Here is a 23,837-nt window from a genome sequence, read left to right on the forward strand (position 1 = left end):
GCTCGCCACTGCAATTGCAAGGTTAACCTCTGGTGGCCAGGGAGGCTGCTCATATTCAGGAATGATGAGCAGAAAATGCTAAATACCATTCACTGGCCACAGCCTGCAGTTAATACACAATATTTAAACAACACAATGGCACGGCCCTTGCCAGTAATGCAAAAACACAATGGAGTAGAGCCAGAATGGCACAATCTGCCTGTCTGAGTCATGCTTGGCACTCCACGCTGGAAGGGGCATGCATTAGCTGCCCACAGTGTACTGTACCCTTCAGCTAGGTTAAAATAAAATCATAAACATAGAGTTTATAAAAGGAGGTTAATGGAGGGGGGATAAAGGGAGAGAATAACAGGGTGGGAGGAATAATCCCATGGAATAGTTAAAATATTTGAACACTGAAGTACAAAAGTACCACTTTGGAAGAAGGCTCTGGATTTCATTACAGACTGCACATTTTGATCTTAAGCAAGAAAACAAATGGACTTTGCTCTGTAATACTCCATAGCTTTGTAGTGTCCAACTAAAATCAATTTCTTCCCACCACTTACAATTCATGTATTATTCCATTACCTTTAGAGGATCCAAATCTATTTTATTTTCCAATTCTTTTGCATGCGTGTTGCTCAGCCACCGAAGTTCCAAATCTTAATTATTGTCCCAAATATATTCAATAAACAGATTCTAAATAAGGGTAGATCAGACCGATGTACAACCAGCATTTATGGAATAACTATGCTTTTACAAAGAGACTCTTTTCTTGCTGAGAGACACAAGACACTGACTGTTTTGTTGTGTCACAGCACAGATGAATTAAGCATTGCTGCTTTCATCTACACCTTAGAGCAGCGGAAATCCCCTGTGATGTCATCACAAAGTTGTTAGGCTTTTTCATGTATAAAGGAGAAGAATTTGTTATGAAAACATGAAAAGAGAATACACTGTATTTTACGCTATGAGGAACCTTCTACTTTCTGTTATTTCTGCACCGAAGTGCAGAAACCCTAACTGACAAAGCAACAGGAGCTGTATGTCAACAAATGCAGAGATGCACACTATTCCTAGTAATATTCAATTCAAAGCAGAAAAGAATGATCTATTTATGGGTCTGAAACTAAAGATCTGCAAGATGTAAGCTGAGTTTTAATTTTTAACTAAAACATCCTTTGAACTTCTAAATCCCATTCAAGGGGACTCTGACCTTTATCCAAGAGCAGCTACTGTGCTAACACTCTGGATGCATATAGAGGAAAAATAAGGACAAAAGGTACCGGAAAAGCTTTTTACTTACAGGAATGCAGCGCGGCTTAATCTTTTTGTTTTTAAGGTGCAGTGATTTCAGCATCTACAATGTAACTTCAGGCAGTCTGAAAAGAAACAGGTTAAAATCTCTTTCAGTTATAATTGCTATTTCAGATTTAATTAAAAATTAAACTTTCATAATGTTTCACCATCCAAAGCAATGCATTATCAGTCAAGCGTAGCCTTTTTTTTCTTCTCCCCCCTTCTTGTTAAAAGAAGCTCTTCCCAGAGTAGTTTGCAATGAAAGAAGAAGGGGAAAAAGGCAATTGAGAGTAGCAAAATATATTTCTTCAGCAAAAGATCACTGAATAACTTGGAAAGAAGCCTTCTGCCACTTAATTTTAACCATCAACCTTATACTAATTAAACAAAAAGAAAGCAGCATCACAGTTAAAGAAGATAGAAAAACACCATCGCATACCAACGATTGTGAGGGGAAAAATGTTCATTTCAGCAAAACAAGGACATTGCTAGGACCAGAACATACGCACCAAAAGGGAAAATATGGTTTTACATAATGCCAGCCAACAACATATTTTTAATAGTCGTTGTAGTACATTCAGACTGTTACATGGAGGAGCACAGAAAAACAAGTTCAAAAAGAGGAAAGTTGGGTTTAAAGTGTACAAGGCAAAAGGTTCCCTGCACCCTTTTGTTAAGGGATACGAAATATTTACTCTATAAAACTGAAAGGTTTCTTATCTTGTAAAATAAACATCGCTGTACTGTGCAAAACAGATGATTAGAAGTGGTGGCTGTAGACAAAGCATTTGAATAGATGCAAAAAGAAGTATTTCATGTTATTTTATTTTTTCCAAAATGCAGTTGGAATGACAATAAAACTCCAGGGGTTGCACCATAAATACGACTTTAAATGTTAGATGGAATTTAAAACCTGTGATTTTAATTATAGCTAATTATAAAGGCTCCAAAACCAGGAGAAATGAGAAAAACAAAGGAATATTAATAATAAATTAAAACAATTTTGCAATAAGTTGTCAGGATTTGGCCTCATAATAACAAACCATATAGCAATATACACAGACACATACAATGTACCAATGATTCATTAAGGGAACAAATCAAAACTTGCTTAATTTTACTTTAAAAGGTGACGGCAGAACTTGCTTAATTTACCCCATTCAAAGTCAAAGCTATTCTCTTCACCAGCAACACACTGTCAGAGCTGCAAATAAATCCTGGATGTGAACTTCATATTGATTTTTGAATGTCTCACAGGCTGGGGGCAATTCCTAAGTGAAATTTGCTATTTGATCTCCCACAAGTATAAATCCAGTTCTCCGGACTCCAGTGTTATAGCAGCCTTCCCAATCAGTCCCTACAGATACTGAAAACACAATGCACTGTGTCAGGCAATAGCTATACTGTCGCACCAACATGTTTCAAGCACACATGGATATCACAAACAGGAACAAGCTCAGGACCTTGGTTTTTGGTCTAACTTTTCCCACACTGTCATGCGAATGCAAAGCAGATAGCACAGAAGTGGAGAGCACAGCAAGAATTAGCGAATCTCACACAGAACCACTTATTGGACATCTGAATGAAGGAACAAGAGCACAGGCAGTGGGATGATGCTGCCATATGATAACTTTTATAAGCTTGGATGATTTTTTTCTTGGAAGCACCATTTGGGAAACTTGTTTCTTGTCCTTTAGACTATCTACCAAGTAACTTTCTCCAGATTAGCATCCAGTAAAACAGAGGAACAGTGCAGAAATCCAGGCAAAAAACCCCACAGAATAGGCAACAGCACAGCTGCTGGATAAGCAACAACAGCTTCAGCCTCTGAACTTCCATTTCTTCCCCTTCTTTCCCTTCCCAAATTTATCCCTGGTCTAGCATCTTCAGGACTGTAATGCTGGCTTGCTGGCAGGGAAGGAAAGGGGCAGCAGTATTTGCAATCCAAAGCTATTTCTTTTAATGAATGCAATGAAAAACTGACCTCAACTGAGAAAACAAAGAGCATTCACTGAGGGTGAAATGTATCCCTGTATAGAGAGCCAGCATACAGACTGCACCACTGAAGCCCTATTCCAATGACCTAAATAGGAATAAATTGGTGCATGGCCTTCATCACAGCGAGTTTTGACCAAAAGCCCCATTTTCCTGTAGAGAATGTAGAAGCATTTAGCCCTCTCCTAGAGCTAATTTTGTGTCCTCCATTTCCTAGCACTTGTACCCTCAACGCACAAAGGCACAGCACCCCTTTCCCATGCAGGGCACCATCCTGACAACTGCTCTTGAGTGTATTTTCCTGGTAGTTTTAGCCTGAAGTCCTTCCTGCTTTGTGTGCATTCTTCTGATTGGAAAAGGAAGAAATGCAACATGTAGGTTACTCTGCAAGTTAAACACCAGGGCATAGTGCCTGCAGATAAAGCTGTCCCTTTCCTCATGGAAGTGAACTGACACATGCTACTATCCACCCATTAAAAGGAATGAACTCTGGGAAAGAGTTCACTGTGAGAGTGTATTCACTGCCATGTGGAAAAGCTTCAATTAAAGATTTCTAGTTAACAGAACACATGACATAAAACATACACAGCCAGAGCATCTTAAAGACGTATTTTAGGTACAAGCTGGAGTTAAACCCAGAGCAAAACCTACAGAAAACCTCATTAAACTCAGAATACCAATTGTTATCACTTGGGCAGTACCTTCTTCTTTTTACAAACTGAGAAACCCATGAAGATGAAACTATTTAGACAGGTATGTACAAGGGAGAGGTAGAAATAGGCCAGGAGGCCCGCATTCCTGTGCACAGGTGAGCACTTAGCACTGTAAGGCATGAGACTGTTGTCAGAAAAGAGTGCCTTAGTCCCCTTGTGGAAGGCAAGAGACGTGGCTTGAGAACAGACAGTGAACTTCTGCTTGAGAGGCCCAAGAGCTGGAATTGCAGGAATGAGGAGTATGGCAGGTCAGGAATGAGGTACCTAAGTAGAGTGTTGACTGGAGAGCAAGTGTTAGCTCTCAGCAAAGGCTTTAAAAACAAGTGTCTGATGGTAAATACATTTCACTTTGCTTTCTCATTATTCTTATGTGCTATAAAGTTTATGCAAAGCCTGAAATCTGAAACCAAAGCTACCAACTGCACAAGAACTGAAGGTCATTAGCAATATTCCATGACTTGTATGGCACCCCATTCTACTGTGCCTGACTCATGCTTATGATCTAGTCCCCACTTTCATCAGAATCACATTCATTCCATCAAAAAAATTAAGGAGAAGGAAAAAAAAAGTATCATTTTTTATTGGAAAACTTTCAGAAGACATCACCCTTCTGCAACCTCCTGGGAATACAGAAGTTTTGTATCTATAAGGGTTTGCTTTTCCTTGAATACCTGAAGTCAGCTGGAGCAGGTTAATGAGGATCACAGACAGTTGATTAGTTACAAGGAGAGGGAAGGCTGGGAGATAATACAGCACAACACTCACTGATACCTCCTGAATTTTCTACATAGAATTTACATCATGGGTCAATTGATCTTTTTCAAAGTACTTGCTCATATTATTGCTTTATTATTGCTCTCACTTCTGGAAGAGCAAATCAATGATGAAGCAACTGCCAGCGATAACCATTCACAGAAAGCAGAATACTGATGTCCTTACTCGAGGAAAACAAATAATCATTGATAATATTTAAGAAAGCCCATTACTTTCAAGAGATTTTTCAAGTAAGTCAAGAGACCTCATTCCAGAATCCAAATAATGACTTAGGATATGGGCCAGATCACTTCCTGGCATTTTTGGTTTCAAAACATAAGCAGAGGCACAGATTAATTGCATCACGGAAATCAGAGAGGGAGGTCGATGCTGTACAGGTTCCTCATCTAACAACAAATAAGCCAACTTTGAAACTGGAACTGGTATAGACACACCAGCATGATGTTCCCTCTAGGCTTATCAGTAATGCAAAAGATAAATCTTAGTAACATAGATACGGCATTACACTACTATTGCTTTTTTAAGGTGAATGTACTTCAGCTGGTATTATTTCACTATATACAGGTTTATTTTGTCACTATTCTCTTGTCTTGAGGGGACAGAAGAAAAAAGCAAAGGGAGGAGGAGGAGGAGAGACTAATGTCTTTGCTTAAAGAATCTTCCCAAAAGGAATGCTTTCCTGCATTGGAGCCCTCTGTGCACTTTGAAAAGTCCACAGGAGTTTTGACCATTTCCAATTCTATCTTTGAACTCATGGCCATCTGTGTGGCATAACAGTGTTGAACTTGGCCTTCTCCTAACCTTAAGACTGTAGCTCAAAACTGGGTCACAGGGCAGCTGATGGGAGAAAGCTGGTTTTTCATGATTTAGTAGAACAGGAGCAGAGGACAACCTACAGCAACATGCTGGGATCGAGGGTTCCTGACACTGCAGGAACAGACAACAGGAGACCAAAGGTTTCTTTGTGAAAATGGTAAATCTCCATCTGTTACTAGTTCACTGCAAAGCTGGGTGCCCACAGAGATTTCGTCTTCCTGATGACATTCATCTTTTGAGTCACTTTCTCAGTGAAGACTGTATCCATTACAAATTTTAATTTTCAAACTGTGGCTGTTTCAGCTAGAAAAGCATTTTAATCAAGAAAAAGGTGTATTTTTGGCTACTTTTCACACACCTCCTACACCCCCCAATAGTGTTTGAACTATTTTCGTTCAAGTATGAAAAATACTGCTTTTGGGCAAAGACTAACACTCCTTGAAATTTGGTTTTCAGAAAGTTAGAGGCACTCAACTTAATGAAGCCATGATGCATAATCCACACTAATGGTCACTTCGCAACAGGTACTGGATACAATTTCACCACAAGGGCCCTCATGCCTGCTAAATGTGTTGGATCTCTTAATAGCACAGTCCACCCCTCTCATTTATTCCTACTGCTAACAGGGTAAGCAACAAGCACTTGAGAAGCCCAGCTGTGAAAGCACATTAGAAGCTGAACTTCTCAACCTGCTGAAGAGTTAGTCTCTTTATAACTGTACTTAAGACCTGACCTGGACTCCTAAAGTGCAGTCTAACCAGTAGTTCTGCTATAGCCAGGTGGGACCCAGCATCCTTCTAAATACCTCTTGAAGCTTTCCTCCTACGCGGGGGTGATGATGGTAATCAAGTTGGCTGCTGAAAACCATGATATTCCCTATTCCAACTGTTTTCTTGTACAAGCTGTCCCTAGATCCTGTTTATGTTCCCAAGGAACAGGAACAGTGACAGCATGCAGCTTTCACGAGGCCTTGCCCAAACAATTCTTTCTCTAAAGATACAGGGTTTTTGTGAAGCAGCTCTGAAGCCGATATTCTCTGAGCATCCCTTGGAATACAGCTTGAGGACTTTGCTTATGTGCCCTTTACAAGTTATTGTAGCATATAAGCTTCTCCCACTTCTTTTCAAGGTTCATAATGCTTTGATCTTCACAGCCTCACCGCTCCTGTTGAATGGTATCATCTCCCATGGCTCAAATTACCTTTAGTGCATAAAATGATAATAACTGTTAAGAAGCAGGCTCTATCGTATAATAACAGCAGAACCTTCACATTTATTCTGGTTTAACACAGAAACTTACAACAATAAATGTTTCATTGTGATGGGTATTTCAGTGCAGTGACAAACTGGGCGGATAAAGGAAATGTGGCGGATATAATTTGTTTGGATTATAGCAAGGCCTTTGACACAGTACCACACAGGAAGCTCATAGAGAGACTAGAGAATTATGGTCTGGGTAATACTACAATAAGGTGGATAAAAACTGTCTGACAAATAGGAAGCAATGTGTTATTAATCAAAGGTATTAGAAATAGAAAGAAGAATCTGCTCCAATACAGAGTAATAGGTGCTAGGATTATTATTATAAAAACGGTTGATTAAGGATGAGAAAAAGAAGGTAAATATTGATAGCATCGAAAAACGATGATTCAGAAATAAGAAATGTACCAGATGTGAAAGGAATCAAAATTATAAGAGCCAAATAATGAAGATGTGCATAAGCCAGAATAATGTGGCATTTAACATACCTTAAACTGTGTGTAACATTATTGAAAAGTGATACAGGTTTTGGCTCTGAGCTCAGGTGGTTTTCACTGTACAACTTCATCACGTTACTCTGCACCAATATGGTCTAGTTGTGAAACTGGCTCCCTTGCAAAGCAAACCAAAACAAAAATTCCAGCCACTGTTGTCAGTGAAGATCATAGAACGGTTATGGCTGGAAGGGACCTTAAAGCTCATCTGGTTCCAAACCCCTGCCATGGGCATTGACACCTTCCACTAGACCAGGTTGCTCCAAGCCCCTGTGTCCAACCTGGCCTTGAACACTGCCAGGGATGGGGCAGCCACAGCTTCTCTGGGCACCCTGTGCCAGCAACTCAGCACCCTCACAGGGAAGACTTTTTCCTGAAGTATAAACTAAATCTCCCCTCTGGCAGCTTAAACCCACTCCCCGTTGTCCTGTCACTACCAGCCCTTGTAAAAAGTCCCTCTCCAGAGGTACAGGAAGACTGTGATAAAGTCTTCCCTGAGCCTTCTCCATACCAAAAAACCCCAACTCAAGATCACCTGGCTTCTCTCAAGAGTACAGATACTAGTTCCAATGATTAAAATATACATGATATATGTATAATTAAAAAGTAATCGCACATAATGTCCTTAAATACAACCCACCCAAAGCTTCTTTGGGAATGGGGTCCTCCTTTCACTGTAGTCCTGAATATCCACTGTCCTGCACAGTAGATATTAAAGATTTTTCATGTCTGGTTTCTGGTACAGGAGATGACAATGAGTTACACTCAGAGACAGTGTATACATGTAATATTCACAGGCTAATGGGTATTCCCTCTCCACCTCATTCCCAGATCTGTCCCAAAGAAGTTCAGTCTGACCCTCATCTATAAAAGTACCAGATCTTGGTTGAAAGGCAACAGAGTGAGGTGAAACAAAAAAAACTACATGGCAATGAGCATACATTTTATGGGACATATGGCAGAGAAGATCAAAGTTACAAATCCTTATTTTGATTTCTAAAGATCCCCGAGTGCTGAGCAATTAAACATGGCAGTTCCATAGTTCCAGGATAAAATCAGCAATATCAGCAAGAGATGAAGTTCACAATATCCTGCCTCTTTCTCTCTTAACTAATGCAGGAACCTTCCTCTTCCCTGTACAAAGTACACCCCCAGCACCACGGCCTCAGCTTACTTCTGCTGCCCTAAGAATGAGAACAAAGTAAATTCTATTGTCCTCTTTCTTGAAACAGCAAAAGAAAACTGAGTCTGTAAAGTCCTCATATTTCCTCCTTCCCTCTGTTTGCACTGTGAAAATCCTTGTCCACATGAGAAGCTTCCATTCTCCCTCCTTTGCTGCAGAGAGAAGGGATTAAGATGAAGGTGGTGTGACATTCCTCTTACAGGAGAAAACAAGGAGGGAAGTGGTATCAGGGCTTCCGAGTCCCTGGAATACATTAGACAGACAGGAGGTCCATCACTGTTCTGCTGCCTTGAGCAGCCACCTACTCTGCCCATATAAAGTAGCTTCTAAAGGGGTCTTTTGCCCACTTCCTTTGGAACTGATCTCTGCAGGGCTACCAAGGAACTTGGGATTTTGACATGTTAAGATGGGACATGCTACCCTTTAATATAAAGTACAGTAATAGAAAGTAAAGTTAGGACTACAGGCTAAGTTTGGACTTCATATAAGCAGGTATCAGGATTCTTCCAGATTATGCACAGACTAAGTTTATCCCACCATGTACAGAAGGACAAACCAATGCACTCTGTTACTCAGGCACATTATTTTTTCTTTCGCCATTAACCTTAAGTGAAGAACCAGCTTCATCTTGCACAATGTTATACACAAACCATGCCCAGAAGTTCCATGTTATTTCAGTTTATGTAACGCCCATATTAAGCTCAAAGACCAAGAAGGATACTGAACAATATGTTATCGCAAAGGCTCTTCACATTCAATATTACAGGAAAATGCTACCAAATACCCCAAATTCATGTCAAATCTCTGGAAGCTGAATACCAGATGACTTTAAGACCTTTGGACTGTATTGTAAATCTGCTGCTTAAACATTTAATGTAACATTAATGTGAGTTCTCAAATATTTCCCAGTAAAGTCAATATATATAGTTCTTGTTTAATTAAACATCATCATACAGTAACTAAAATTCAGACCAAGCTGGAAATACACAAAAGCTCAGAGAAGTTCAGTTACTGCATTATGATTTGGCAAAGCTCTACTGTAATTCCCTACTTCCCCCTGGAAACAATACAGAAAAAGAGAATATATCAGCAGTGATTTGAACTGATGATGTTGTCAGAACAGGAAATACTATTTTGGGGAAAAAAAAGGAAAAAAATGAGAAAACAATCTTCCATTTACTCTGAATATTAGTAAAAACAAGAAGACGGTTTCTAGACTGCCAGCCACATCCTGCAAAATCCAGCTAATAAAGAAACAGCATTTACTAGATAAGTTTAAAATGGATTTTTAAAAAGAATGGCTACTGTTGCTGGAGGCAAAGTGCATCTAAACATGTTGCAGGACTGGATTTAGAGACCTCAGCATCCTGCCACCCTGCTCCAATACAAATTACATTTGTAGTAATACCAGGGACCTTGACCTATAGCACGGGCATGCTTAAATCTATGCAGTATTTATCTCTGTTTCAAATATCTAAGATGAAGAGTACATGAAGATACGAGCTCAGGCTAGTAGGGCTTCTGCAACAACTGAATCATTCAAACTGCCAAGACTCTACTTCACTCTGGCCCCATTTGCACTACGAAACCCAAACCACCCCTAAATACACAATAAAATATTATTGTTAGAAAAGTATGGTTGGGTATTCAACCCATTCCATAGTCTATGTTTAAATCGAACAGATGAGATCAAAGGCACCCCTCTGGTGATCATCTACACTACAGAGTTGAAACTGGGATATAGTTTTTTAGTGATTAAAAAAAGAATTCCAACCAAAAAACTGTACAGCAAAACACAAAACTAAGTTCCATCACATTAACACTAATACTGGGCAAAGGGGCTACAAGATCATTGTGCTAATTCGGTTCCAGGTAAAGAAGAAGAGAGGTTCGGATATGCAATTGGTAACTAGATTTCTAATGAAATAACAACTTCAATCTTTTTCATGTCTTTTCCAAAACACCAGAAGTGATTAGAACACATTATGGACCAGTCACTTGCCAAGTTTCATGTTTGAAATCAAAGCTGTTTTACAATTTCCTGAACAACAAAAAAGCATTTTAAAACTGGTAACATTCACTCATGGTGATATAAGCAAATACCAGCCAATCTGAATCTTGGAACATTCTTGATCTAATGTCTTTGGGTTGCCACTGAGCCCAGAAAAATACTTCAGACCCAACTGCTAAGATAATATTCACAAATAAGAAAAGGATCATTCACATATTATACAACTTCTTACTTCTTCAATATACCATAATGGAATTAAAAGCAGAGATCATTCAAGACTTTGCGTCATCAAAACTGAGATACATCTGAATTTACCAAAGATGAACCTGCCTGTAATCTGCATGGAAGACCTAAAACCCTTCTCTCCTCTGCAGCTCCTCCAGAAAGAGCTCAGCACTCTTCTCATATGTTCTCTACACATAACTATACAAGCAAGTGGGTCTACCATGTAGGAGCTGCTTAGTTTCTTTTCATATGATTATGAACTCTTTGAAATAATGGACACCAGCACCATCTCATTCACTTCCCTCCCAATATTAAGGTAAGCATTAGGAATAACATTTGAACCTGTATCTTGCAATATAAAGGTACTTCCAAAATACATTACCAGGAAACAAAACACCAACTGCTATTCTGCTCTGTTGCTACCTTTTCCAAGATTGCTGTCTGCTTACTCAAATGTGTGTAAGCAGAAAAGAGAAATATGGTAAGAAGCCAAACTTCAGGGCAATAGTATACAAGAACAATAGTCTGGGACTTACATAGACCTATAAGTTCTCATTATGCATCTGCACGTACTGATTGAGCCTATTACATAGGATACTGTATTATTCAGTGTCAACTGAATGGAGATGTGTTTTTAATTGCATGTAGTCAAATGTTCCTATAATCAATTGGTACAATAATGGGCCAGAAAGTCCCAAATATATATATATATATATATATATATATATATATATATATATGTGACTTTCCTCCTTAAATCTCAGAATTATTTGGAAATATGCTTTCTTTTCCGTTAAGAGATACAGTGATACCAACAACAGCTATGTTATAGCCTCAGCAGATTCAGAGATGCTGGAGCAGAACTGAGAGGTTAAGCCACCAGATCCTCTGCTGCAACCATCTGATCCAAGACTCTACTCTCCCTAATGCATTTATCTTTTAGCTTAAGTTTTAACTCTTTAACAATGGCTATGATGTTAATGGCTTTGTATTTACTAATTGTGATTGAACCTTATATTTGCGCAAGAGAGGAACTTTCCATCTCTGTAACTCAAACCAGCCCAGAACTTTTAATGGAGTCACGATTCTCTTTTCTGTCCTCACTGACTGCATTAATAAAGAATAACCAGTACAGAAGGGCCCTGATGCTCACAAAGAACATCTCTCTACTGTATTTCAAAATGTAATTCCACTGAGGCATTACAGAGAAAAGTTGGGGGTGTATTTCATTCAAAGCCACATAAAGTCCAAAAGAAGACAGTCCTACACAGTAAACGGGTACAGAACTATTTCCTGCTTCTGCAGGATGCAGAAAATCCCACTGTGTTAAGATGGTACCAAGGTCACTTCAACATATTAGCCTGTTAAATCTACATTCCTTCATTATTCTTAAAATACTAACAAAATGTTCCAGGCCATTGCGTATTTGTAGGACTTCTGAATAATCATGTCCTCCCACCATTCCTCCTAAAGCAGCATGACTGTCCACATACCACTGATGGGGCTCTCACATTGTTAAACAGCATTTTAAAGATCCAAAATTTACAAAATAATAAATAAATAAATAAACCATACAACCCAACAAACAAAGAAAAAGAAAACCAAACGAAAATGACAAAACAACCCCCAAAAACCCCAAATCCCAAACCCTAGAAATGCACTCAACATTTAACTTTGCACTGGAAGCAAGTTCTCTAATAGAAAACTACACAATCCCAATCTGGAGGGGAGAGAAGCCTCTCAGCTATGAATAAGAGGATTGTTTCAGATTTCCTAAGACATGTCCCACATTAAGACGTGTCCATATCAGGAAAAAATTAAGAACCCTATCTTAAAGTTCCCACAAGTACAGTTCCAATTAGGAAGAGTTCCTAGCTTTGAGCTATCACCGTGCTAAAAATAGAGATGTTCAGGAAACACATTACACTCGAAAGTGATTTCACATACAATCTGTAAACACGTTGCCCTTTTAGGTAAAATGGCAATTGTTTGAAAGCCAGAAGCCAGAAATATTAAAGAGGAAGGGACCTGTAAAGAGACCTTGCAACCCTGAAAATTCAAACCTGTGTCTTTTCTATGTTTCTGTAGAAAAAGAGACTGAAAGGACTAAGTATGGTAGGGATGGAGAGAAAGGAGAGTGAAAAACTTCCACAGTTTTGCTTTGAAAGTTTGTTTATGCACACATACATATAAGTAGATATGATTCTATGATACAAAACAAATACACATGTTCTTTTCCTTTCATAACCTTCTATGTATTTCTGAGGGACTTAATACCAATTCCAAGTTTTGGTGTGTTCTATGCCACTTTCATGTTTTCATTCTATGAGGTACGGCCTATGAAACAAAATTCAGACAGTTCAGATTGTAAATACAATAGTCATAGTTTCATCTACCTAAAAGCTGCCTTTTTGTCTCAGGATTTCTTATCTTTCTTTTCTGTTGTACTTTCCCTTTGTGCTTTGAATGGTACAATGCTATTTCCCTGAAAGGTACAGTGGACAGCTTCTGGGTTGGTGAGTACCAAACACTGGATGACTATATTTAAAGTTGGAGCTATTAAGCAGGAAGATCATTTTTATCGTTCCAGTTATTCAAAATACTGTTTGTTAAATTGCTTAATGCAAGTTCTTAAGCAATACTTGGAAAAAATATGTATCTTGCTAAAAGAACCCACAGAATTTTCAAGATATAACTGATACTGTGTGTAATCTCATGTAAGGATTTCAAGAAGTCCTCTAGTAAAGTAAAGAATTTCTGTCATTTTCATTACTTGAAGGAAAGAAACACAGACAGATAAGCCTGTCTGGACAAGAATCTTGAAGAGAATGATGATCTGTTCTTTCTTTTCTGATCACACTGAACTCTCTCAAAAGGAGATTAAAATGCAAAGATCCTAAGCTTGTATCTATTCAAGAAGAATTAAATGAGTGCTACTTTCAGTGAAAGTCCTACAGATAATTCTGCTAGTATCACTCACCCTAAAATATGAATGATATTACTGGAAGATTAAAAGCCAAAATGATACACTGCATGGCTACAGCCAAGGGTGAAGGAAAGAAATAAAATGAAGTGAATCAGCACTGCAGATCCCTTCTTGCAACCAACTAGCATGATTTTCTTAATGACATGCCATGTCGAGTTGAACATTGAGAAGCAAACCAACAGTCCTTTCTGCTTGGCCTAAACAAAGTGCAGGATCAGAGACAGGATCCTCCCTTCCAAACTACAACACCCGTAGTTTTTAACCACCTCCTTATAGTCAGGACTCCATTCGGTATTTAATGAATACACTGAGACCATGTAAAAGCAGTGACACAGGAACCACATAGTGATGAACTCATCTGCAACACCACAACCACCCCGGCCCTGTTTACAGAGATGCCCAGAAGCAGCCTTCTACTTTTCTCCACTATAGATATAAGGGCTATGTAGCTCAAGACCTCACACCTCATTTGTAGAGGCAATCTGATGTGGCCTTTGTCATAGCTACCCATCGTCTTTGACAGAGATGGCCCTCTGTTAGTAACTGTTGGTAAAAATAAACCGAAGACCTGAGTTTAAAAAAACCCATTAATATAATCTGGCACAGTCTAATGTAACTTCTGACTGATGATCCCCAAGATTCCTTTCATTATGCCTGCTGGCTGGTATTCACTGAAGACGCCCCACAGGAACAGAAGGCTGAGACCGGACAATACACAAAGCCAGATGTGGCAGTAGTAGCTGTGGAAAATCTGGTAGTGTCACAGACCCCTGTAGAGGAACCAGCTTCATCTCAACTTTCCATACCACAGAAAAAACAAGCCCCAAGCAAGAAAACAGAGAAACCCAGCACCGAACACCCTCTCCCTTTTATGAAGTGCTGCAACAGAGTCTTAAAACAGTTTCATTACACAATCAAGAAACATGACATTTATGACATATCAAATGGTCAAGCCTCATACCTGACAGACAGCTCAAATTCTGTGCACACAAAGCAATCAAAGCTCAAGAATCCCTGGGACAGCAAGCTCAGTTAATCAAAACCATTTTGGGTTCCTGGAGGTCACAGAATAAACTCCTATAAGCCAGGAACAATAAGGCATCTTCTGTGCAGAGCTGTACCTGTTATTCTCACTGTCCTTCCAACCTAAGGAGCATCGCAGAAGATTCCTGTGCTACCAGAGAGAAATCACATGAATTCTGTGAAGAGTCTGACCCAAGCAGAAAGTGACTTGTTTTGGAAAAGCCATGGTGTAGCTAAAGCAGAGGCTGCTGCACATCTCAGTATGCTAGGTTGGATATTTGCTTGCCTTGAACCCAAACACAAGTACACTGCAATCAGTCACCAGCATGTGTATATAATAATTTGTAAAACCATAATACTAACAGAGTAACTGGATAAAATACATATACATTTTGTAATACAGCTAAGCATCAGTGTGTAAGTAAATTATAATAAAAGGGCAAATGGATACTTATGTTATTGGTGTAGAAAAAGGGTACAGGAAAATACGGGACAAGTAATGTACTTACAAAAAAGGACACAGAATAGGCAGGAAAGGTATCTGCTGAAACCAAAATAATCTTGAAGATTAAGATGGAAAAACATCTGATAGAGTGAGTGCTTGTCTGAAAACTAAGATAATGTTGGGAACAGACAAGATTATCCATTTTTTCCCTTTTTTTTTGGGGGGGGGGGGGGGGGTAGAGGAATGCAAAGCATAAAAACCTCAAAGTATGAATCAAAAAATAAGGAATAAAGGCAGCAGTTCCCTCATGAAAAGGCTCCTAAGTGACAAGGTTAACCTTGGAAACTAAGACCAACTGGGACTGTAGGACAACCACAAGGCATCAACTCCCTGGTACTGGATGCTGATACCCAGCTTCTCATTGCACAGCTCACATGACATACCATATGATCAACTGAGAAAACCACGGGGGGACTGGCTGTAATGTATGTTAAAGATGAAAGAAGTGAAAAAGAAGCCTTGATGTTTTATTTTTCAGAGGTTTGCCATGTATGCAAGTAAACTTAGGTAGTCTGCTTCTCCTTATGACAAGTTTCAATTGATAATAAATCATAGATAATACATGAAGTGTTAAACAAATCTCTCCCAATTTCTGGGTGATTTTTTATTAATGATAAGCTAATATTCATGAAAACCTCTCAAACCCATATATGCTTTTAGGTTTCCTATTATCAGGCTGCACAGTCCATATCCAAACCGTCCTCAATTCAGAGAAACATTTTCGCCTTCATTATTCATTCAGGAGAACCTACCCAAACCTTTCAGTATGAATCATTATCAAGACATATGTCAGCGTATCTTAAGAAAATACTGACAGCCTGTTTACCATTACCTTCCACCTTCTCAGTATTTGATTATAAAGACCAGTGAGATCCTCCATCAGGAATCTGAAAATGGCCCTCATCCCACAGGGGGATGGATTTAATCAGTTGATAGTTTCTTACTGCATAAGGAGATAAGTGGTTTGCCAAAGGTTACAGGGAAAATAATTGGTTAAACCTGGAATAACTAAGGATATATGTCTCTGGATAACAGCTTTTTCTCTTGGTTTCCTTAAGGCTACAATTGTGCTGTCACACATCCACTCCCTAAATACTCTTTTAATTTACCAATTTCAACCAAATTTGCTAGATGGGTATGACTCTGAGTGTAAAAGCTGAATCCTATAACTGTCATAAGATATAGGGATAGAAACACACTAATAACTCCTGCCAGACAGAACCAACAACACAACCTAAGCACTGCAGAACTGGACTTATAAACATCTCAGAAAAGGCTTCAGTGAGAGATCACACCTTCTTAGGCAGGAAGTCAATCAACCATAACGCTAATCCACACAAAATCTAGATTCATGAATCCCAGTGCTCACTGAACAGTTTTTTTTTCCTTGAAAACTACTGCAAGTGGATTCTTCTCCTCTAATACCTTCAGCAGTCCTGATAAATATTAACCCTATGGCAAGAAGTCTTCTTATTAACTGCTTGGAGTGGAACAAACACCCATCATCAACAAGCACCATCTTGAAAAGGAAAAAAAAACCAAGTCTTCTGCTTTTAACTGATAGTTAAAGACATCCAAAGACTAAACCTGCATTCCAGATCTATCAAGCACTAAATTTTGCTCGAGATGAACAGTCTGTATGCCTTATGGAGATAGGAGGTTTAACAAACATTGCTAAAGAAAACGAGGATCTCAAAGATCAAAAACATTATTAGAGGAATCTATTAACATTTCAGTATCCGGTATCTTTATCTGCTAATGCCTTCAGATGTCCCAAGCACTTTTCTAAATCTGGAGTAAGGGAAAAGTCTATTTCTACTTTATTTCAGTTTCTGCAACTTCAAACAAATCAGCTTCTGCCTTCAGGAAACAAGTAACCGTGTTAAATGGAGTAAGACACATTTAGACATGACCATCACATGTGAAAGGTTACATAAATGACTTCAAGACTACATAAACAATCTGAAGTTGCTAAACAGACACTCATTAATATATCCCTAAATTCCCTGATCTGGGAAAAAGATTCGGTATAAAATGAAAGCATTCATTAAATGGTTTGCAATAGCCTACATATGGACAAGGAAGCATTTCCATCAGTTCATCATTTTCCCCAAGCAGCATAGAACAGAGATTCTCCTACAAACACCACAGACAGTCACAAAATCCTAGGCTATGACTCCTGAAGAGTTATTGCCATTAAGAGGTGGACAAGGGATGATGCAGAGAATGGATAAGGTACAACACCATACCCCTTGCAACATAGGAGGTGGCCCCAGGATTGAAATGCAGCTGCCATGCTACCAGGGGTGGGGGTCTAGAAGAGCAGACTGGCAGTGAATCTGCAGTGTCCTTTCCACAGTTTATGAGATTTCTGCTTCTTCCCATTTGAAAAGCAGGCTCTGTGAAGTAGCAGTTTGACTTTTACGTTGTCCCTTTTCAGCATCACCAACCACTTCAGGCTGTTGTTATAAAAGACAAGCCTAAAAATATTTTTTTCTTCTCTGACAAGCAGCACGATTGCTCCATTAGCCAATACCATCAGTTTTCCAGAAGCTGTCAGTAAAACAGCAACTGATACCTACATAGGAAATAACTGCAATACCTCAGGTCACACAGTGTGAGAGCGATGTGTGAATACCAACTACTGTGTACACCAAACTCCATTCTCCACTCCCATCAGGTTTTTTTTTCCCTGTTTCCCAATTATGTGACTCCAAGGACTTTCATGTAGCAACTTCCAACTTGATCCTCATTTATACCTTAATCAAACCTACAGCATGTGCTGCAAGCTGCTTAAAGAACTGGAAAACAAGCAGAAACAACCAGTCATTTTCAGGGCTTCTGCCTTTTCCACTTACACTCCGGGAAGAGCTCTGTGTAGACATCCCTTATGTTTACCTGCAGGCAGGTTTCCTCTCTACTCATTTCATTATTGAGGCCAAAATTCTGGTACATTATAACACAGCTCCTGTTCACAGCTCATACTGCAGCAGAGCTTAAGTACTAGGTCAAGGAGCAAACTGGTGGCTCTCCCATACATCCTTCAAGAGTGGAAGTGGCACACAGGTTCTGAAAGGAGTACGTGCAGGAAGAGAAGCACATTCCAGTCATGCACAGCTCTTGAGAAGGCCCCCAGTTAACTGGACAGGTTTTTTTCTGCCTTTTCTGAGTTAAAATATGACCAACCACTTTTGGATTAACCCTTGACAACATCTTTCTATGGAAGGCAGAAGTGTTTCTAAACATCTTGCTGTACTAGGAAACTTAACAGGCTCATCATACATATGGCCATGATACATCTTCTTACTACAACTTTCATTTCCCATAATTATGCTCCAGAATAATCATTTGGGTGGATTGAAGCAAAGAAACCCAAGATATCACCTTCTGCACTGGCAGGCTCATATAATTTAATCCTCAGGCCAAACAAAAAATCTCTGCATCTGAATACCTCTACCTGGTACACAAGTATCTTAGTTTATGAAAGTGTGAAGCTGGTGGCCCAGGTCCCCCTGTTTTCATTCTCTCCTGTGCTCTACTTTATACCCCAACTATGACTGTATTCAGCAGCACACATTAGTGATTTCCAAATCATCAGCTCATATTTAGTCCCTATTTTCAACTGCACACCAGAGACCTGCACCTATTCCACAAATAGAAAGAATCCAAATGCTTTCCCCTAGGCTCCTGCTTAGGATTTCATTATTAATTATATTTGAAGGTTATACAGTTAAAATACTAACTTTTTTATTTGAACATTTATATTAAGCTGCTGAGATTTCTAGCAGCTTAGCAGCATTATTTCTGTGTAAGAGAATAAGCCTCTTAAATTCTGCACGCAGGCCTCTCGTCTGAAATGAAAGATTTTAGAAAGGCACTGAAAGGTAACACTGAGTTAATGATGCTTTTTAAACTAAGACCCCCAAGACTGATCACACAGAACTCTTATCAGTTATGCACCCCTTGACCTCAAACCCTTTCAGGAGTTCTGCCAACAGTGTCCGACTTCGGATAAAGTTTAGCAAGAGTTAGTTGCAGAAGATGCACCACAGACTCGTTGCTAGTTACAATTCATTACATGGATTTATTATTTCCAATGCAATAAGCTATTTAAATATTTGGTAACAAATCCCAGGAGACTGTATTTAACTATTTTTGCCAGAGATTATCAAGGTTAGGTACAAAAGTCATCCATCAAGAATGGTGGCTATGAAGATACTGAAATGTTTTTGAAGGCATGGATGTTGGCGGACAGACTAGATGACCTGCAAAAGGACACTGATGCCAACCAACTGCCACTTCACAGCACAAACTGAAACTCCTCAATTTTAGGTAGCCGGCCAAATTTTGAGTTTAGATATATGCCTGTGCAAATCCAGAACGCTGACACCTGTATCAAAATGCAGGGTTATTTCTGATTTATAACAGCCTAAGAGAATTTGTTTCACTGAGCCGATTTCATTCCTAGTGCTGTTCTTTAGTCAACAGATATAAACCAAGAATTAAACCCTTAATGGGTCAAGTGTTGAAAAATATTCTAAATAACACTGTATGCACAAAGTATGAACTTTTTTATTTAAATACCTATATTTATTAATGATAGCCAGAAAAGCACCAGTTTTTGGTATTTTTCAGAGGCTGCTTTTTAACCTACCCATTTTTTTTACCCTTTCCCTCTCAGTCAACTTCAAACAAACTTTCTCTTCCACAATATTTTGCCCATGCTTTTGATTATGATGTAACAGAAAAGTCCAGCTGTGAAATCTGAAGTTGACCTGGGAAAAATGAACCGATCTACTTATAAATCTGTATAATCACATGAAGAGTTATCACAATTCGCTTCCTTCCTTTAAAGGATTCTTGCCAGTTTGCAGTGCTGAAGGTACTCCCTGAACACCATGACCGACTGCAAAATCAAAAGTAACGTGACAGCATTACTTCCAAGATGACAACTCCATAAAAGCATCCAACTGGTTTGAAAAGATGAACTTTCCTTCAAAAAAGAGTTGATCCTCACACTTTGATGAGCGAGAGCACACAAATACACCAAACCATGCTCTCTTCACATGATTACAGCATGCCTCATACCAGATGACATTGGGTCAGAGCAAAGGTTGCATCATTATAACTACCCAGCAGTTACAACTGTATTATGGCTTTGAAATCTATCTCTTGTATTATATTACTGGAAGTATTAAGTAAAAAAATACTTTGTATACTTAGAGCACGTTATATCACTCAACTCTATACAAATATTAATGGCAGCTAGTTAAATGGAAATGTTAAATGGTGTTTAAACCTTAAAACATAGCATTTAATTCCCATATAAATAAAGAGACGAAAAGGGATAGATGAATTTTTCCTCCATCTAAAACTAACAAAGAGAAGAATAGATAAGTTACATAAAATTTAAATACAAGTCTTTCCAAACTTGGGACACATACAAGAATACCGAGGGGCCTAAGGGTGCTGCTTCTAAGCAAGCCAGAATCCAACCACAGTATCATTTCTAATGAAAACGCCAAACCCTTGTCCTTGCTCTCTCTTGTCTTTAGAGATGAGCTGTACACACACCTCGTGTCTTTTAACACTGTCAGGAAGCTGCCTGAGGACAGCCTAAGTTTCAGCATAACTTGCAGAGACTTCATCTTGTGTGCCAAGTTTCAGCCTGGAGTGAATTTTTAACAGTTGAGTTATAAACCCGTGAAAACAGGGGCTTACCATTGGACTGCTGACAAACCCTTAACTATAGCGGTGCACACGGCGCCAATAATAGACAAAACTGCCCCATTTTATAGCACGCAGGAAGGCTGGAATTCAGCTGTTATCAGGGATAATAATAAACTTCTGCTGGTGACTCAGGCTCTCAGCCCCAGATTTACATTCCCTCTGTCACTAAGAGTTTTTAAGTTAAACAATTTTACATGAAAATGCAATAAACACCATTTATATTACCAACGGCATATTCCGACCGCTCCTGCACTAAAACATCGCACAGCTTTCCTCCTGCTCTCCACGTCCTTCCTGCTCCGTGCTGCTGGAACCAGGCACTGACCCGCTCACTCCTCGGACTCTTGGGAAGCCGGGATGAAGCCCAGGAGAGCCTGTGGCACCCAGCCAAGCCCCACACCAGCAGCCAGATTGCATCGAGGGGAGAGGCTTGATACTGAGCGTTGCCTGCTTCCATTGCCCCTGCACTGCAGGGCAGCTTTCCATCCTCTTCCCCCAGAAAGCAAAGGAAAAGCATCGCATAGCACCACTAACAGATTCTTGTCATTTTATTATAGTTCCCCCCTTCTCCAGAATACCTCTTGCAGCACAGCCCAAAGGAAAAGAAGAAAGCCGGAGCTTTAACGCCGCATCCTAGCTCTTCAGTGTTTCCTCCTGCTAAAGAGCCAAGGTCAGATATGGAAAAAATAGACAAAAACGAGGCTCGCTTCTCACGCAACAGACACTTCAGGGAAAAAACCCATCTGGTCTAGAGGATGTAAAAGGTCTTGCGGAGTTGTCACCCAAGTTGCCCCCAGTCACCAGCACACAGAGATCAGCTATTCAAAGAACTTCTTATGCACAACTTACCACTCCTCTGAAGTTTTCTTTCCTCCTCAAAACTATCCTTTCACTCCCCTGAGGAGCAGAATCTCATCAGTGACCACCAAGTTTAAATTTATCTGCCCAAAGTCTATATTTTATTTTTTAATCCATCTCTCAGGAACAGCTTTTAACGCATTTGGATTTTTTTTTTTCTGTCATAAAATATTCTATTTATTTCCCAGCAGCTGGTGTCAAAAAAGTTGTTGTTTTCTTTAAATATTACTCTTAAATAAATAAAATCTGTTTTCATATCATGTAAAATTAGTTTTGCCTGCTGTGAGTTTGTGGCATTATGAAGTGATCATTTTCCCCATGAATTATTCAAAACAAGGATAAAAAAAGGAAAGGAAAAAGATGACGGACAATAGCGTGCCATTCAATTTGTATAAATGCAGTAGTTGCACTAGTAGTTCACTATGTGCAGAGCAGATGAAACACTTTGTCAAATGTAGCCACCAAGCTTAATTTATTATTTCGGAGAAGTAATGAAAGAGATTTATTTCTTTCCTCTGTATCCCCCTGTGACTCATCTAGTGGGGCAGATAATAGATGTGAGGGGTTTTGCTAGGGAGATATCACTAGTTTAGACAAGTTTCTGGTTTCTTATCCTTAGTGCCATGGCTCAGCTGGCCCTTGATGGCCTTTAAATCTTTCTTTCTTACTTGATTTTAACCTATTCTTTGTTTAAACCTCTGGTTTGACAGTCTCTCTCTGTCTTTTATGAAAAACTGTTAGAATTGTTAACATTTCCTCTGGAGTCTTCATATTACCCTGTCTTTCAGAACTGCCGTAACTGCACAGGTGTAATTATTCTCACTTTGAGTTCTGACTGTCGTATTTGGAAGGGGATGAAGGGTGGGGATTTTAATAAATCATTCAGGCTCCCCAAGGCACACAGTATCTCACCAAATGTACTATGAACTTTTAAGGTGGAGGCACTTATGGACTGAACGTATAGGTAAACTGCCAAGCCATAAAATGCCACTGTCATCAAAAAGAGTGAGGAAATGTTAATAAGTTTGCGGGTGAAAAACTACAGGAAGTTAAAAAAGAAACGCTCTTTCAAATAGAAACTTCCTTGTAAATGAATCTTTTCTTGAAGACAGAATGCTTTCATGAAGTTTCAGAATATGGCTACTGATAAATCTAGTGCTAAAAGAGTAGGTTTGAGACTCCTGAATTTTAGCTGTCTTTACAACATGGAAATCACTTGAATTCTCTTTCAATAACTCCAATCTATCCATCATGGTAACTAAAATACTTGTATCACAATAAAACCCAGAGAGCTGGATCAGAAACAACGATCATTTGCACCATGCAGAAAGAGGGCTCACACTAATCTGCCACGCAATGCTCATCAGAAACACAGGTTTTCCCCATGCCATCCTTGGGACAAAAAGAAGTTTGAGTGTTTAGAACAAAAGTAGGGAATTTTTCTGAGGGAGAAGGACACAGGGTCAGGTTTGGTTTTCAATTACTGTGAATTTCCCTCAGAATACAGTGTAAATGGATACAAATGGAAATCCTGGACCTGGACATTGGAATCCTGGACTATTTCCTTTGACCCGCATCAGAAAAACGATAAGCTCTTCATGCAACAAATGTATGTTGATCACAAAGACGTTCCGCAATAAAACACAAACACGTCTGTTGTCAATTAAAAGCAAGATTAGGCTGAAGTGTAGTCACCAGTGTCCCAAATTCCATTATCCCATAGCTACAAGCCATTACTCTTTTTTCCAATTTAATTTTTTAAAGTAGGTCATTCTGGTATACTCTAATTCTTTTTCTCTTTTTTTTTTTGCCATCTATGCCAGCCCAATTTTGGCCAAGTCTCCATGCCCTAGAGACAAAACAGAATCCACACATTTACTTTCTACGTGATTAAAATACTTCTATACACAGAGCTCTCATCCACATCTTGCAGATTTCCATACAACGGACAGCCAACTGTAGTACCCCATGAATCTTGCTTGCA

The 23,837-nt window shown here is 39.2% G+C and overlaps 1 long non-coding RNA gene across 1 annotated transcript in view; it reads right to left on the minus strand.

Annotated features, from left to right (window-relative positions):
- Positions 1-23,837, minus strand: part of LOC106023407 (uncharacterized) — a 159,388-nt gene that overhangs the window by 80,256 nt on the left and 55,295 nt on the right. Inside the window, exon 3 of the long non-coding RNA XR_001197832.2 lies at positions 1,289-1,364. This is a non-coding gene — a long non-coding RNA (uncharacterized lncRNA). The remainder of the gene's footprint in view (positions 1-1,288; positions 1,365-23,837) is intronic.

This window comes from Melopsittacus undulatus, chromosome 2, assembly GCF_012275295.1.
Source record: "Melopsittacus undulatus isolate bMelUnd1 chromosome 2, bMelUnd1.mat.Z, whole genome shotgun sequence".
NCBI classification, from domain to species: Eukaryota; Metazoa; Chordata; class Aves; order Psittaciformes; family Psittaculidae; genus Melopsittacus; species Melopsittacus undulatus.